Raw genomic sequence first — 13,192 nt, 5'->3', positions numbered from 1 at the left:
ACTTTGTAATGGCCTATATGGAAACAAATCTAAAAAAATGGATATATGTGTGTATATAATGGATTTACTTTGCTGTACACCTGAAACACAATATTGTAAATCAACTATATCCCAATGAAAATTTAAAAATTATAAAAATATAGTACTAGGAAAAAAGATAGATACATAGGTCAGTAGGACAGGAAAGAAAGCCAAAAGTAGACCCCTACACATATATGGTTAATTTAATATCAACAATGTTGGGAGAAGAACAGCCTTTTCAACAACTGGTGCTGAAAAATTAGGAATATTAATATGCAGAATAACAAACTTCAATTCATACCTCATATTAATTCAAGTGAATTATAGATTCAAGCAAAAATCTAAAACTATGCAACTTCTTAAGGAAACATATGAAAATATCTTTTCAACCTTGGGTTAATCAAACATTTCTATAGCCTAACACCATAAGCATGAGCCATAAAAGAAAACATATTGACAAACTGAAATTCATCAAGATTTAAAAATTTATGCTCTTTAAATGATACTGTTAAAACAATGAAAATAGAAGATACATGGTGACAGAAAAAAATTGCATAACAAAACCCAGTAAAGGACTTATATATAGATTATAAATTATCTGCATATGCTTATTCACTCAATAATAAGCAAAGTTAAATAAAATTGGACAAAAGTATTAAACAGTTGCCTTCACCAAAAGTATATATAGATGGCAGGAAAGAACTTGAAAGCATAGTTTCTAAGCTAAATAATTAGTCATTAGAGAAATAAATATTCAAACTAAAATTAGATGCATACCTATTTGCTAGTCAGAAAAAAAAAAAAAATGTACTACCAAAGGACAAGAATGCTAATCAGCTGAGACTCTCATACAGGGAAGCCCATACATTTTTGGAGGACAGCAAAACAGTCAATCACTTCGAAAAATTGTTTGGCAGTTTCTTATAAAGCTATACATGCACTTTCCATAGAGCCAGTCTAACCTAGTCCCAGGTCCATAACCAAGATAAATGAAAAATTAAGTTCACACAAAAATCTCTACACAAATGTTTGTTGTCACATTATATATGATAACCAGTATCTGGGAATAATCCAAATGTCACGCAATTATTGAGTAATTAAACTAGCTCTGGTATATTTATAAAATGCAATACTTCTCAGCCATAAAAGGAAAGAAAGTACTGATCCATGCAACAGCATGGATGCATGTAAATACATTGACTGGAAGAAGTCAGATTCAAAAAAATACATACTGTATAATACCTCATACGACAGTCCAGAAAAGGCAAAATTATAAAGAGAAAATGGATCAGAGGTTGCTAGGTTTTGATAACAACTGAAAGGATTGGTTAAAAGAGAAAAGGGAGTATCATGTGGGTGATGAATCTATTGTTTATCTTGGTTGTGATGGTGTTGATATGATTGTGTTCATTTGTACAAATTCATAAATATCTCTAAAACTCTTGAATTTCACTGTATGTATATTACATGTCACTAAGCCTGACCAAAAAAGGTAACAAACATTTGGCCTGCTAGCGATTTATTAAATGATTTTTAAAAATATGGGAAATTTTAATTGCAAAAGTATATGTTTCTCAGATTCCCTTTACTTGCAGGTATAATTACAAGGAAAAGGTAGTGAGCCACAGAGTGGGTAGATATGAAGAAGTAACAGAGGTTATGATGAGTGGAGGATCAACAGGAAGACACCAGATGTCAAGTTGATAAAAATCTATCAAAAAAGGAGCAAAGGCACCATGGTTTAGGGGTCATGCCTCAAGTGAATATGAACACACAAAATATTTTTCCCATAGTTTTATCCATAATCTATCTTCTCTATTTTCCTTTTGCTGGATGATACCTACTATCTTTCTAAAACCTTATTTTTAATAGTTAGCCTCCCTCCCAGAGGTATTGGGGAAGCTTGTCTTTTGTTCTGTTTCTCAGCATCAGGATCAAGAGACCTGAATCAGCCTGTTTTAGCCAGTAGTATCTGAGAATGATTGATTGATGAATGAGTGATGTTCTTTCTTTTTCCGTAATCATATCCCAGAAATCAAACTGTTACCCCATTTTCTCTTCTCTCTCTCAATCTTACTCTCTTTTGTTTTGATTTGTAGATTAAGGAGCTATCTAGCTAAGATGAGGTGGCTGCCAATATGCATCTAAACAAGTTACATGATATATGTGGGACAATAAAAGGAAAGGTTATAATTCTAGAAGTTTGCATGTGATTTTAAAATTCATTCTCACTCTGACATTGCCTATTGATAAGGCTTTAGGGGGCAGCTAGCTTGTGCCTTAATGTTGGAGAATGTAGCTGATAACTACTATAAATTCTGGCTGAGCTGATTTTTTTCTGTATCTTTACCCAGACAAATGGGCTTCCCTGGTGGCTCAGACGGTAAAGCGTCTGTCTGCAATGCGGGAGACCCGGGTTCGATTCCTGGGTCGGGAAGATCCCCTGGAGAAGGAAATGGCAATCCACTCCAGCACTCTTGCCTGGAAAATCCCATGGACGGAGGAGCCTGATAGACTACAGTCCATGGGGTCGCAAAAAGTCGGACACGACTGAACAACTTCACTACCCAGACAAATACTCTTTCACATAATCACATATTGTCTCTGCCTGGTTATTCTGAAAAATATGTATTTTTTATTGGTATCTGCCAAGAGTAGATGTACGGGGCTTTTTTCTTTTCTTTTTTCTGAAAAATGTAGAATCTCCTAAATCTGTCTCTCCCCATAATTAACAGAAATTTTGTGGTGAATCAGGTTAGTCAAAGAAAACTCAGATATTTTGCCTTCCAGGGTCTTTTTGAGGAGTGTTAATAAAATATGAAAGACACCTGTCACACTGACTTTGCTAAATAAACTTATTTTTGTTATTTTGATAAACATTATGAAACATCACAAAGAACACAAAATTATGAGCCAGAAGGCTCTAGACTTGAATACCAGCTCCTCGAATTACTAGTTTCATTACAATTTGAGTTTCTGTATTCTCGCTTCTGAGCTTCCCTAGTGGCTAAGATGGTAAAGAATCCACCCGCAGTGTGGGAGAGTTGGGTTCAATCCCTGGGTTGAGAAGATCCCCCGGAGGAGGGCACTGCAACCTACTGCAATATGCTTGCCTAGAAAATCCGTATGAACAGAGGAGTTTGGTGGGCTACAGTCGATGGGGTCGCAAAAAGTCTGACATGACTGAGCAACTAAGCACAGCACTGTACATTCTGCTTCTAAACTAAATAACAATTATGCTCCCTTTAAAGAATTACTCATTTATATTTGATTTAAATAGAAATCAAGATAATATATGAAAAACATGATATATACATGACAATATACACTCCATGGAATTCTACAGGCCAGAATAATAGAGTGGGGTAGCCTTTCCCTTCTCTAGGGGATCTTCCCAACTCATGGATTCAACCAAGGTCTCCTGCATTGCAAGTGGATTCTTTACTAGCTGAGCCACATGGGAAACCCAAGAATACTGCAGTAGGTAGCATATCCCTTCTCCAGCGGATCTTCCTGACCCAGCGATCGAATTGGGGTCTGCTGCATTGCAGATAGATTCTTTACCAACTGAGCTATCAAGGAAGCCCTGCTTCACTTCACTTTACTTTAAAGAATTAGACTGACTTAAATTTGACTTAAATACAAAGCAAGATAATATATGAAAAACATGATGGAGATCCCAGCAGAGCTATGTACCTGAGCGATATCATCTTCTTACCTTTATAGTAAGAAATATTGATGTTAGTAATCAAACATATGAAGAGAAAAAGCTTAACAGACAGTTCAATTTGAACTTGTCAAAATTTTTTAAATACCTTCTGCACATTGTTGTTGTTTAGTCACTAAGTCATGTCTGTGTCTTTGAGACCCCATCGACTACAGCCTGCCAGGCCCCTCTGTCCATGATATTTCCCAAGCAAGAATACTGGAGTGGGTTGCCATTTCCTTCTCCAGGGGACCTTCCCAGCCCAAAGATGGAATCTGCATCTCCTGCATTGGAAAGGCAGATTCTTTAAAACTGAGCCACCAGGGAAGTTCACCCTTTTGCATATACTGCATTATAATTAACTTTCTATATTTCATGTTTTATTTTTGCTTTGTGGTTTTCATAGCTAATATTTTTTATTAAAAGTGCCTTTTTAAATTTAATTATTCTTTAACTTGTATTAGTTTTGCCACAGTAAGTGGGAAGAAGCTTTCATTCCTGTTTCAAATTACAAACAAACATTCTGACATTATTGGAAGAGGAAATGTGGTAAGAACACAAAAACAACTATGATGTGGGACATCCAGTGAAGGCAAAATGGTATTAAGTAAGACTTTTATTGTACAGAATTTTAAAGACTGATGAGACTTTTGTAAGAACTCTACTCAGTTGAAAAATGCCAAGTTGATTGCACCCACTCAAAACCATAATTATTCATCTCTCCCTGTCCTGCTCTCCTAGAATTTGATAGTCAAGGCTGGAAGAGTAGGGCATTGTCTTCAGCCATGTATGCATTATTTTCTACAAAACAATTTTCTCCATTTAAATATGTGGTCACAAGTACAATTTATTTCATTTCTTCTGACCAAATGCAAAATTGTATTCATGAAAATGAAGCTCATATTCCCCGATATTAGCTCAGAGGATCTAGTTAACTGAATAACTACTGTACCCATATTTTCATCCCAATACAATGACTTGAACTTTTATAAAAGATTTTAGCTTTTTATTGTTTTTATGCACACACATATATGTGGCAAAAGTAATTTGGAAAACTGAAATAAATGTGGCAAATGTTATTGTCCGAATAACCTGTGTTTATACACTTTGTGTTAATAAGATTGAACTTCACTTACATAAGAAAATGACTAATGAAATGCAGGTGGCACTAATAAGATCTATCAGTGCTGTCTTGCATACTCAGCCATAGACTTAAACTTGAAAATACATGACTGAAGCTAGCTCTTAACTACTAAAATTTTAAAACGTGTCACCTAAATTAGATCCGACCCCTCTCTGTCCATGGGCTTTTTCAGGCAAGAACATTGGAGTGGGTTATCATTTCCTCTTCCAGGGATCTTCCTGACCCAGGGATTGAATACATATCTCCTGCATTGCCAGGAGATTCTTTATCCACCATACCCTAAATCTGATATGAGATGTGTGAATAATACTCTAATCTCAAAGCAAATTCTTTAGAAGTTTTAAGATACAATACTCTAGATAGTTCTAAAAGCTGTCTATCTCCCAGTGTTTACTAAAAGTATGACATATTTTACTAAAAAATGTAAATGAATTCATAGCGTAAACTGCCCAGGTTAGGGTTTTTATGATGGTAGAGGACATCTCCACTGCCAATTATGCTGGAAAGTAGTCTGGATAAAAAGGAAAGGAGCCATAAGAATCAATTATCAGATTAGAGGGAAGGAACAATATATACAGAGGTTTCTTGGAGAACACAAAGGTTGACCAGAATCAGGGCACTGCTGCCAGTGGGGGAGTATTATATATAGTTCTAGTCCCTGCAACATGGAGGTACGCTGGCTAAACCTGGAGGCTTCCAAAGTTACACTGAGGATGTGTCTGAACTTCTGCAAATATATTTAGTAGTTGCAAACTATTTTTGTGTTGTTGTTTTCTTCTGTTATCTCTGAGAATAGAGCCAGGCCAATTTTTCTTTTTATTTCATTCCAAGTTGTTGTTGTTGTTGTTGTTGTTGTTGTTGTTGTATGAAGAGGGACTGAAGCATAAAAATGTCTGAAGCATTTGTGGGAGTTATAGTAGGGGAGATCTAGGATTCATTTCTTCAGTTTAGAAGAAAAGTAACAGCATCAGAGATGTGGAGACAACTGTGTACAATGGAGTAATGCTCTCATGAAAGTACTAGGAGCAGAAAACTTGTCCTGATGGCTTGAGGGAACATCTGTGGGAGAGGCCACATGGAGTCTTCATCTATTTCTGCTAAGGTAAGAATCCTTATCATGTGAAGGTTGGTTACATTCTATTGGTGATATGACATATAAATAGAAATATGATCTATATTTGAGATCTTGAAACTCTACAAACCTGTCAAGGCAAGATTGAAGTTTTTCCTGTTTGTACACAGTACAAACCTTAATGCCTTCAAAGTCTACCAGTAGAATTTGTAGATTGCTCTTTTAAAGTACTGTGTCAGTTTTTATTTTAATTTCAAGTGTGAGATTTTTCTCACTCCAGTTCATTGCATGAGAAGGATCCAGATCCCATATACATCTCCCTGTTTTATTCATTTTCACACCATATGAATTAAGCACAAAATATCCTATTTTTTGATGGAGTTTAATCATCTATCAGGGCTTCCCTGGCGGCTCAGATGATAAAGCGTCTGCCTGCAATGCAGGAGACCTGGGTTCTATCCCTGGGTCAGGAAGATCCCCTGGAGAAGGAAATGGCACCCACTCCAGCACTCTTGCCTGGAAAATCCCATTGTCAGAGTAGTCTGATAGGTTACAGTCTATGGGGTCGCAAAGAATCGGACACGACTAAGACTTCACTTCACTTTCAATCATCTATCATATTTAACATGCATTAGTTTCTTTGGATGCAATAATAGAAGAATGATACAAAGAAGAAAATGGCTTATGGTTACTTCTTCTGTCCTCCAGAGTGATACTTAAATATTGCATTCTATTATAAGGATTATAATTTGAAAGTGATGAAAGTAAATGCACATATTCAGAGCAAACTGATAAGATTTTTAAGATAATTTAAAATTTTCCCAAGTGAGAAATGACTGATGGAATAGGATAGTAAACTGAAGAAAAGGATATTCCTGAGGAGTCATAACAGATTTACCAAATATGTAAAAGTATATTTATCTTTCTCTCTTGTATGTATGGTTCCAATGTAACTGCATCTGTGAAACCAATTGTCAAATTTCAGTGTGACAGAGTTAGGCACCTCATTTTCTATTTTCATCTAAGAGTTCACACATAAACATGTAGTACTGGATTTTGTATTCACTGTATTTGTCTTTGCATGTGTGTGCAACCCATTGAATTATGACCTTGATATTTGGAACCTCTTGTTGCATATATATATACAAACATACATGCACATAAATGACTCAGATTATTATAGGCTCCTCTTCCATACCATCATTATCATCATCATCATAACAAATACTAATAACACATTATTTGCATGAAGTTTGTTGATGATAGTACTTTACATGGGTATCCATTGTGTTTATACAATACTGAAAAGAAATACCACTTTGCCTATTGTTTTCAATAACGAAATTGAGCTTTGGTATGCTTATGCAAGAGTCCTAAAGCCACATAATTATAGGTTTGACTGTAGGGTAATAACAAAGGGTAAATTTTCCAGTCCAAATCTGGAACAAATGTAGACTCAGTAAGTTTGCTGGTTTAATACTTTCAAACTACTAGAGTTAACTTGCATTCCCTCAGAAGACCAGTTGGAATAAACATGGAGGTATAGAGTGCAAGCCATGATGATAAACAGCACATTTTCCTGGATCCAAGAATGTTGTATGGCACTCCTTTCTTGTCCCTTGTCTAATTTTCTCTCCACTTAAGAGTCAAATTTGTGCTGAAATTACAAGCTTGTAATCTTTGTAATTGCAAATTACATCTTTCTCATTTACTTCCTCTCAATTCCTGGACAATGAGGGAGTTAAAATACCCTGGAGTGAAGTGAAGTGCAAGTCACTCAGCCGTGTCCAGCTCTTTGTGACCCCATGGACTTTCAGTCCAAGGAATTTTCCAGGACATAATACTGGAGTGGGTAGCCTTTCCCTTCTCCAGGGGATCTTCCCAACCCAGGGATTGAACCCATGTCTCCTGCATTGCAGGGAGATTCTTTACCAGAATCAGGGAAGCCACCAGGGAAGCCCAAGAATACTAGCTGCTACTGCTGCTAAGTCGCTTTAGTCGTGTCTGAATCTGCGCAAACACATAGACGGCAGCCCACCAGACTCCTCCATCCATGGGATTTTCCAGGCAAGAGTGCTGGAGTGGGGTGCAATTGCCTTCTCCTCCGTTCAGTTCAGTCGCTCAGTCATGTCCGACTCTTTGCGACCCCATGAATCGCAGCACGCCAGGCTTCCCTGTCCATCACCAACTCCCGGAGTTCACATAGACTCACTTTCATCGAGTCAGTGATGCCATCCAGCCATCTCATCCTCGGTCGTCCCCTTCTCCTCCTGCCCCCAATCCCTCCCAGCATCAGAGTCTTTTCCAATGAGTCAACTCTTCGCATGAGGTGGCCAAAGTACTGGAATTTCAGCTTTAGCATCAGTCCTTCCAAAGAAATCCCAGGGCTGATCTCCTTCAGAATGGACTGGTTGGATCTCCTTGCAGTCCAAGGGATTCTCAAGAGTCTTCTCCAACACCACAGTTCAAAAGCATCAGTTCTTCGGTGCTCAGCCTTCTTCACAGTCCAACTCTCACATGCATATATGACCGCAGGAAAAACCATAGCCTTGACTAGACGGACCTTAGTCGGCAAAGTAATGTCTCTGCTTTTGAATATGCTATCTAGGCTGGCCATAACTTTTCTTCCAAGGAGTCTTTTAATTACATGGCTGCTGTCACCATCTGCAGTGATTTTGGAGCCCCAAAATATAAAGTCTGACACTATATCCACTGTTTCCCCATCTATTTCCCATGAAGTGATGGGACCGGATGCCATGATTTTCATTTTCTGAATGTTCAGCTTTAAGCCAACTTTTTCACTCTCCTCTTTCACTTTCATCAAGAGGCTTTTTAGTTCCTCTTCACTCTCTGCCATAAAGGTGGTGTCATTTGCATATCTGAGGTCATTGATATTTCTCCCGGCAATCTTGATTCCAGCTTGTGTTTCTTCCAGCCCAGCGTTTCTCATGATGTACTCTGCATATAAGTTAAATAAGCAGGGTGACAATATACAGCCTTGACGTACACCTTTTCCTATTTGGAACCAGTCTGTTGTTCCATGTCCAGTTCTAACTGTTGCTTCCTGACCTGCATACAGATTTCTCAAGAGGCAGGTGAGGTGGTCTGGTATTCCCATCTCTTTCGGAATTGTCCACAGTTTATTGTGATCCACACAGTCAAAGGCTTTGCCATAGTCAATAAAGCAGAAATAGGTGTTTTTCTGGAACTCTCTTGCTTTTTCCATGATCCAGCGGATGTTGGCAATTTGATCTCTGGTTCCTCTGCCTTTTCTAAAACCAGCTTGAATATCAAGGAGTTCACGGTTCATGTATTGCTGAAGCCTGGCTTGGAGAATTTTGAGCGTTACTTTACTAGCATGTGAGACGAGTGCAATTGTGCAGTAGTTTGAGCATTCTCCTAGGGAAGCTTATCCCTTCTCCAGTGGATCTTCCCGACCAAGGAATGGAACTGGGGTCCCCTGCATTGCAGGTGGATTCTTTACCTGCTGAACTGAGAGAAGCCCTTAAAATACCTTACAGAAAGTAATCTATATGGGCTACTGTGATTCAAATCCTCTTCTTAAAGATTATCAATGACATGTTCTTTTCTTGACATCATAGTGTGAGAGCTTACCAAAACATTATGAAAATTGACTGTGATGGTTCTCATCATTGATGTGAAAACATATTGTTTAGTTGTAAAAGCCTCTTAACTTTTACTCACTCTTTGGTCAAGTTCTCAAGTAACAGTATGGATATAGTATTTAGTCTCACCAGTTGCTTCATTCAGAATAACCCTGTGTGTATGCACTAGTCTCATTTCTTCTTTTAAGCCAACTTATTCTCTGGCATCTGAAAGCCAGATATTTTGAACATGTAACCAATATTAACAAAATAGCTTATTGTTTTATGTGTCATTTTCAATTCTGCCACTCTTTAAAAGACATTCCTTGGAACAATGTATTATATAAATAAATTTAAGATACTTTTCTTGTTTCATTTATTTAAAATGTACTTCAAAGTTTCACATTTCTGGGATGAGATTAGAATAAAAATTATGACAGATATCTGGTTTATATTTGCAATTATAAACCGTTGCTTTTATTTTGATGTTGCTGTTTAGTTGCTAAGTCATGAATGACTCTTTTGAGACCCCATGGACTATAGCCCATGAGACAAGAGGGATTTTCTGTCCATGGGACTTTCCAGGCAAGAATACTAGAGTATGTTGCCATTTCCTTCTCCAAGGGATCTTACCGACCAGGGAATCGAACCCACATCTCTTATGTCTCCTGCATTAGTACGCAGATTCTTTACCTACTGAGCCATCTGGGAAGCTATTTTAACATGAGGATAATTTCATATAAGACATGGCTTTTTCAAATATCAGAGCCAAACTTTTTTTCCCTTTGTAGATAACACAAAAACATTTATATTTTTTTCCTAAGGGAGATATAATAAAAAGTAAAAAAAAAAAAATATGGTCTTATGTGAACAATGAATGCACACTATGCCACCTGGGATCATCTGCAGGGAAACCAAATGGGTAGTACATTGTCTCATCAGCACCTCTGTCCTCCAGCAAACCCACCTGGCTTGGCTACAAAGGAAACTGACTAAATGGGATTTTGTTAACAAATTCCATTACTAGAAAGTTAACTGTTCAATTCTATGGCCTGGTTAATTATATTTTGAACTTTAATGTTACCACTTTAAGCAAACCTCTTTCAGGAGACTCTTTCATTGGTGAGATATTTGTGATCAAGAGGCAATATTATATAGTGTAGGGATAATGGGGGTTAGAATCAGGCAAGCCCTGTTGTGAATCCTGGTTGGCCTACTTATATTTTCAGGGCAGCCACCACGCTCATTTGCAATAACTGCCATTTACTGAATAGGAGGCATATGGCACATATTTTATATGCATTATCTCATTTGTCTTACGTTCATCATGTAATAAAAGCTTTAGTATCTCCCCCATTTTGAAGATTAAAAACAACAACAACAACAACAACAACTGAGGGTTGTTGAAAGTATTGTACAAAACCCACTGCTATCAGAAAGCTAAGGAGGAATTTAAGTTCTGACAGCTTGATCCTATCCTCCTCTTAATAGAAGTAAGAGCACATAAACAACTCCACTGTTTTTTTTTTTTTTTTTTTTTTAACAAAAGCACAGTTGGCTTAATGAGACTTCATGAGAGTGATAGCCAGATAGACAGACAAACAAATTTTTAGAGATTTAAATGTTTAAAATCTTTCTTTCCCTTAGGATAATTTAGAACAGGTAGCCAAATCTGTGATAAAGCACTATCTACATTGCAACAATCTTATTATTCTATGACCATCACAACAACAGTAGTTTATTTCAGCACAATTCTTCCAATTTATTGATAATACTAATAAAGATGTATTAATAAAGCATAGAGAATATTTGGAAGATATTTTAAGGGACCATTGGGCTTCCTAGGTGGCTCAGTGGTAAAGAATCCACCTGCCAAAGTAGGAGATGTGTTTGGCCTCTGGATCAAGAAGATCCCATGGAAGGGGAAAGGGCAACCTGCTCCTGTATTCTTGCCTGGAAAATCCCATGGACAGAGAAGTCCGGTTAACTACAGTCCATAGCGTCGCAAGAGTCAGACACAACTGAGTGACTGAGCATGCACACATTTTTACTGTTATATTGAATTACAAAATATTAATATATCAAGTCAACAATATTATAAAATATTTCCTAGTATCTAACATAAGTAGACAATAAAATATTCACAGGAGTGAAAGAAAAATATCCACATAGATATATGAAATTCAAAGCTTTTTTTTACTGAACTGTAAAAGTGAATTGGCCTTTAAGTATACCTCTTGATGTTTAGAAGGCTAATTCAAGTTCAGTTTCTCACAAAATTAAGCAACATCTACATATTCTGGAAAGTTATGTGAGACATGATGTTAGCTGTTAATAATTTTATGAGAATACTTATTACTGCTTCTTAGGAAATCAGTTTTTCATTGAAACAACATCCTATTTAAATTTTCAGAAAAAAATATTATAACTATTGAAATAGTTCTAGTCTTTAAAATAGCTATGATCTTTACTTGCAGGTGGATTTGTATTTTGAAAATGCATGCTGATAGATACTATTAAGATTCATCATTCCAGAACTCTTTTCAAACTCTTAAGTATGTTTCACTACAATTCTATATAAGTTTTGGCTGGGTAACAAATTTATGCAATTGAATTTTTTTTCCAAATTTATACTATTATATGCTTGGTTTCATTACTGACATTTTTGGCAATGGAAAGAATTATTCTTCCTTTAGTAATTTATAAAAAGTAAAAATAATTGTCCTTATTTTTGTGCTCCAAGTCTGACACAGAGTTATTTCCTAAAAGCACCTAATTTTCATCTATGGGATAGTTCTATGAGGAGAATGAAAAATTAAGCTAAATCTTTGGCTTAAAAATGACAAAGGCTCCATATACGTGAAATTTCAGATAATTAAAAGCTTTGTTTTTCTGGTTTTTTAAGCATAATACCAGTAATTGTATAAATATCTGTCTTTACAAAATGCCTTCTCATTTTTCAATTTATGTGAAATATACCTCATGAATTATGTTTTAAAGCATAAATACTACTAAATCTTTGATATCAGGTAGTTTAATATTGCTCATCACATTCTACATATCTTTTATTGTGAGTTATAAAACTTTTTCTTAAAATTTTCATGACTAATGATTTATTTGTTAATTTAAGGTACAATTACAGTTTGAAACAAAGGTACAGTTACATTTGAAACAAATTTAAATGATAGTAATATCATTTATGGAGAAGTCAATGTCACCCCACTCCAATACTCTTGCCTGGAAAATCCCATGGATGGAGGAGCCTGGTAGGCTGCAGTCCATGGGGTCACTAAAAGTTGGAAACGACTGAAAGACTTCACTTTCACTTTCATGCATTGGAGAAGGAAATGGCAACCCACTCCAATGTTCTTGCCTGCAGAATCCCAGGGACGGGAGAGCCTGGTGGGCTGCCATCTACGGGGTCGCACAGAGTCGGACACAACTGAAGTGACTTAGCAGCAGCAATACCATTTGTAAATAACACTAGATACTATATAACAATAATACAACCCTGAACTCATTCTTTGGCCACCTCATGCAAAGAGTTGATTCATTGGAAAAGACTCAGACGCTGGGAGGAATTGGGGGCAGGAGGAAAAGCGGATGACAGAGGATGAGATGGCTGGATGGCATCACCAACTCGA

This window comes from Budorcas taxicolor, chromosome 6 (assembly GCF_023091745.1).
Source record: "Budorcas taxicolor isolate Tak-1 chromosome 6, Takin1.1, whole genome shotgun sequence".
Taxonomy (NCBI): Eukaryota; Metazoa; Chordata; class Mammalia; order Artiodactyla; family Bovidae; genus Budorcas; species Budorcas taxicolor.
The sequence above is the reverse complement of the archived record's forward strand: the minus strand, read 5'-3'. Positions refer to the sequence as shown.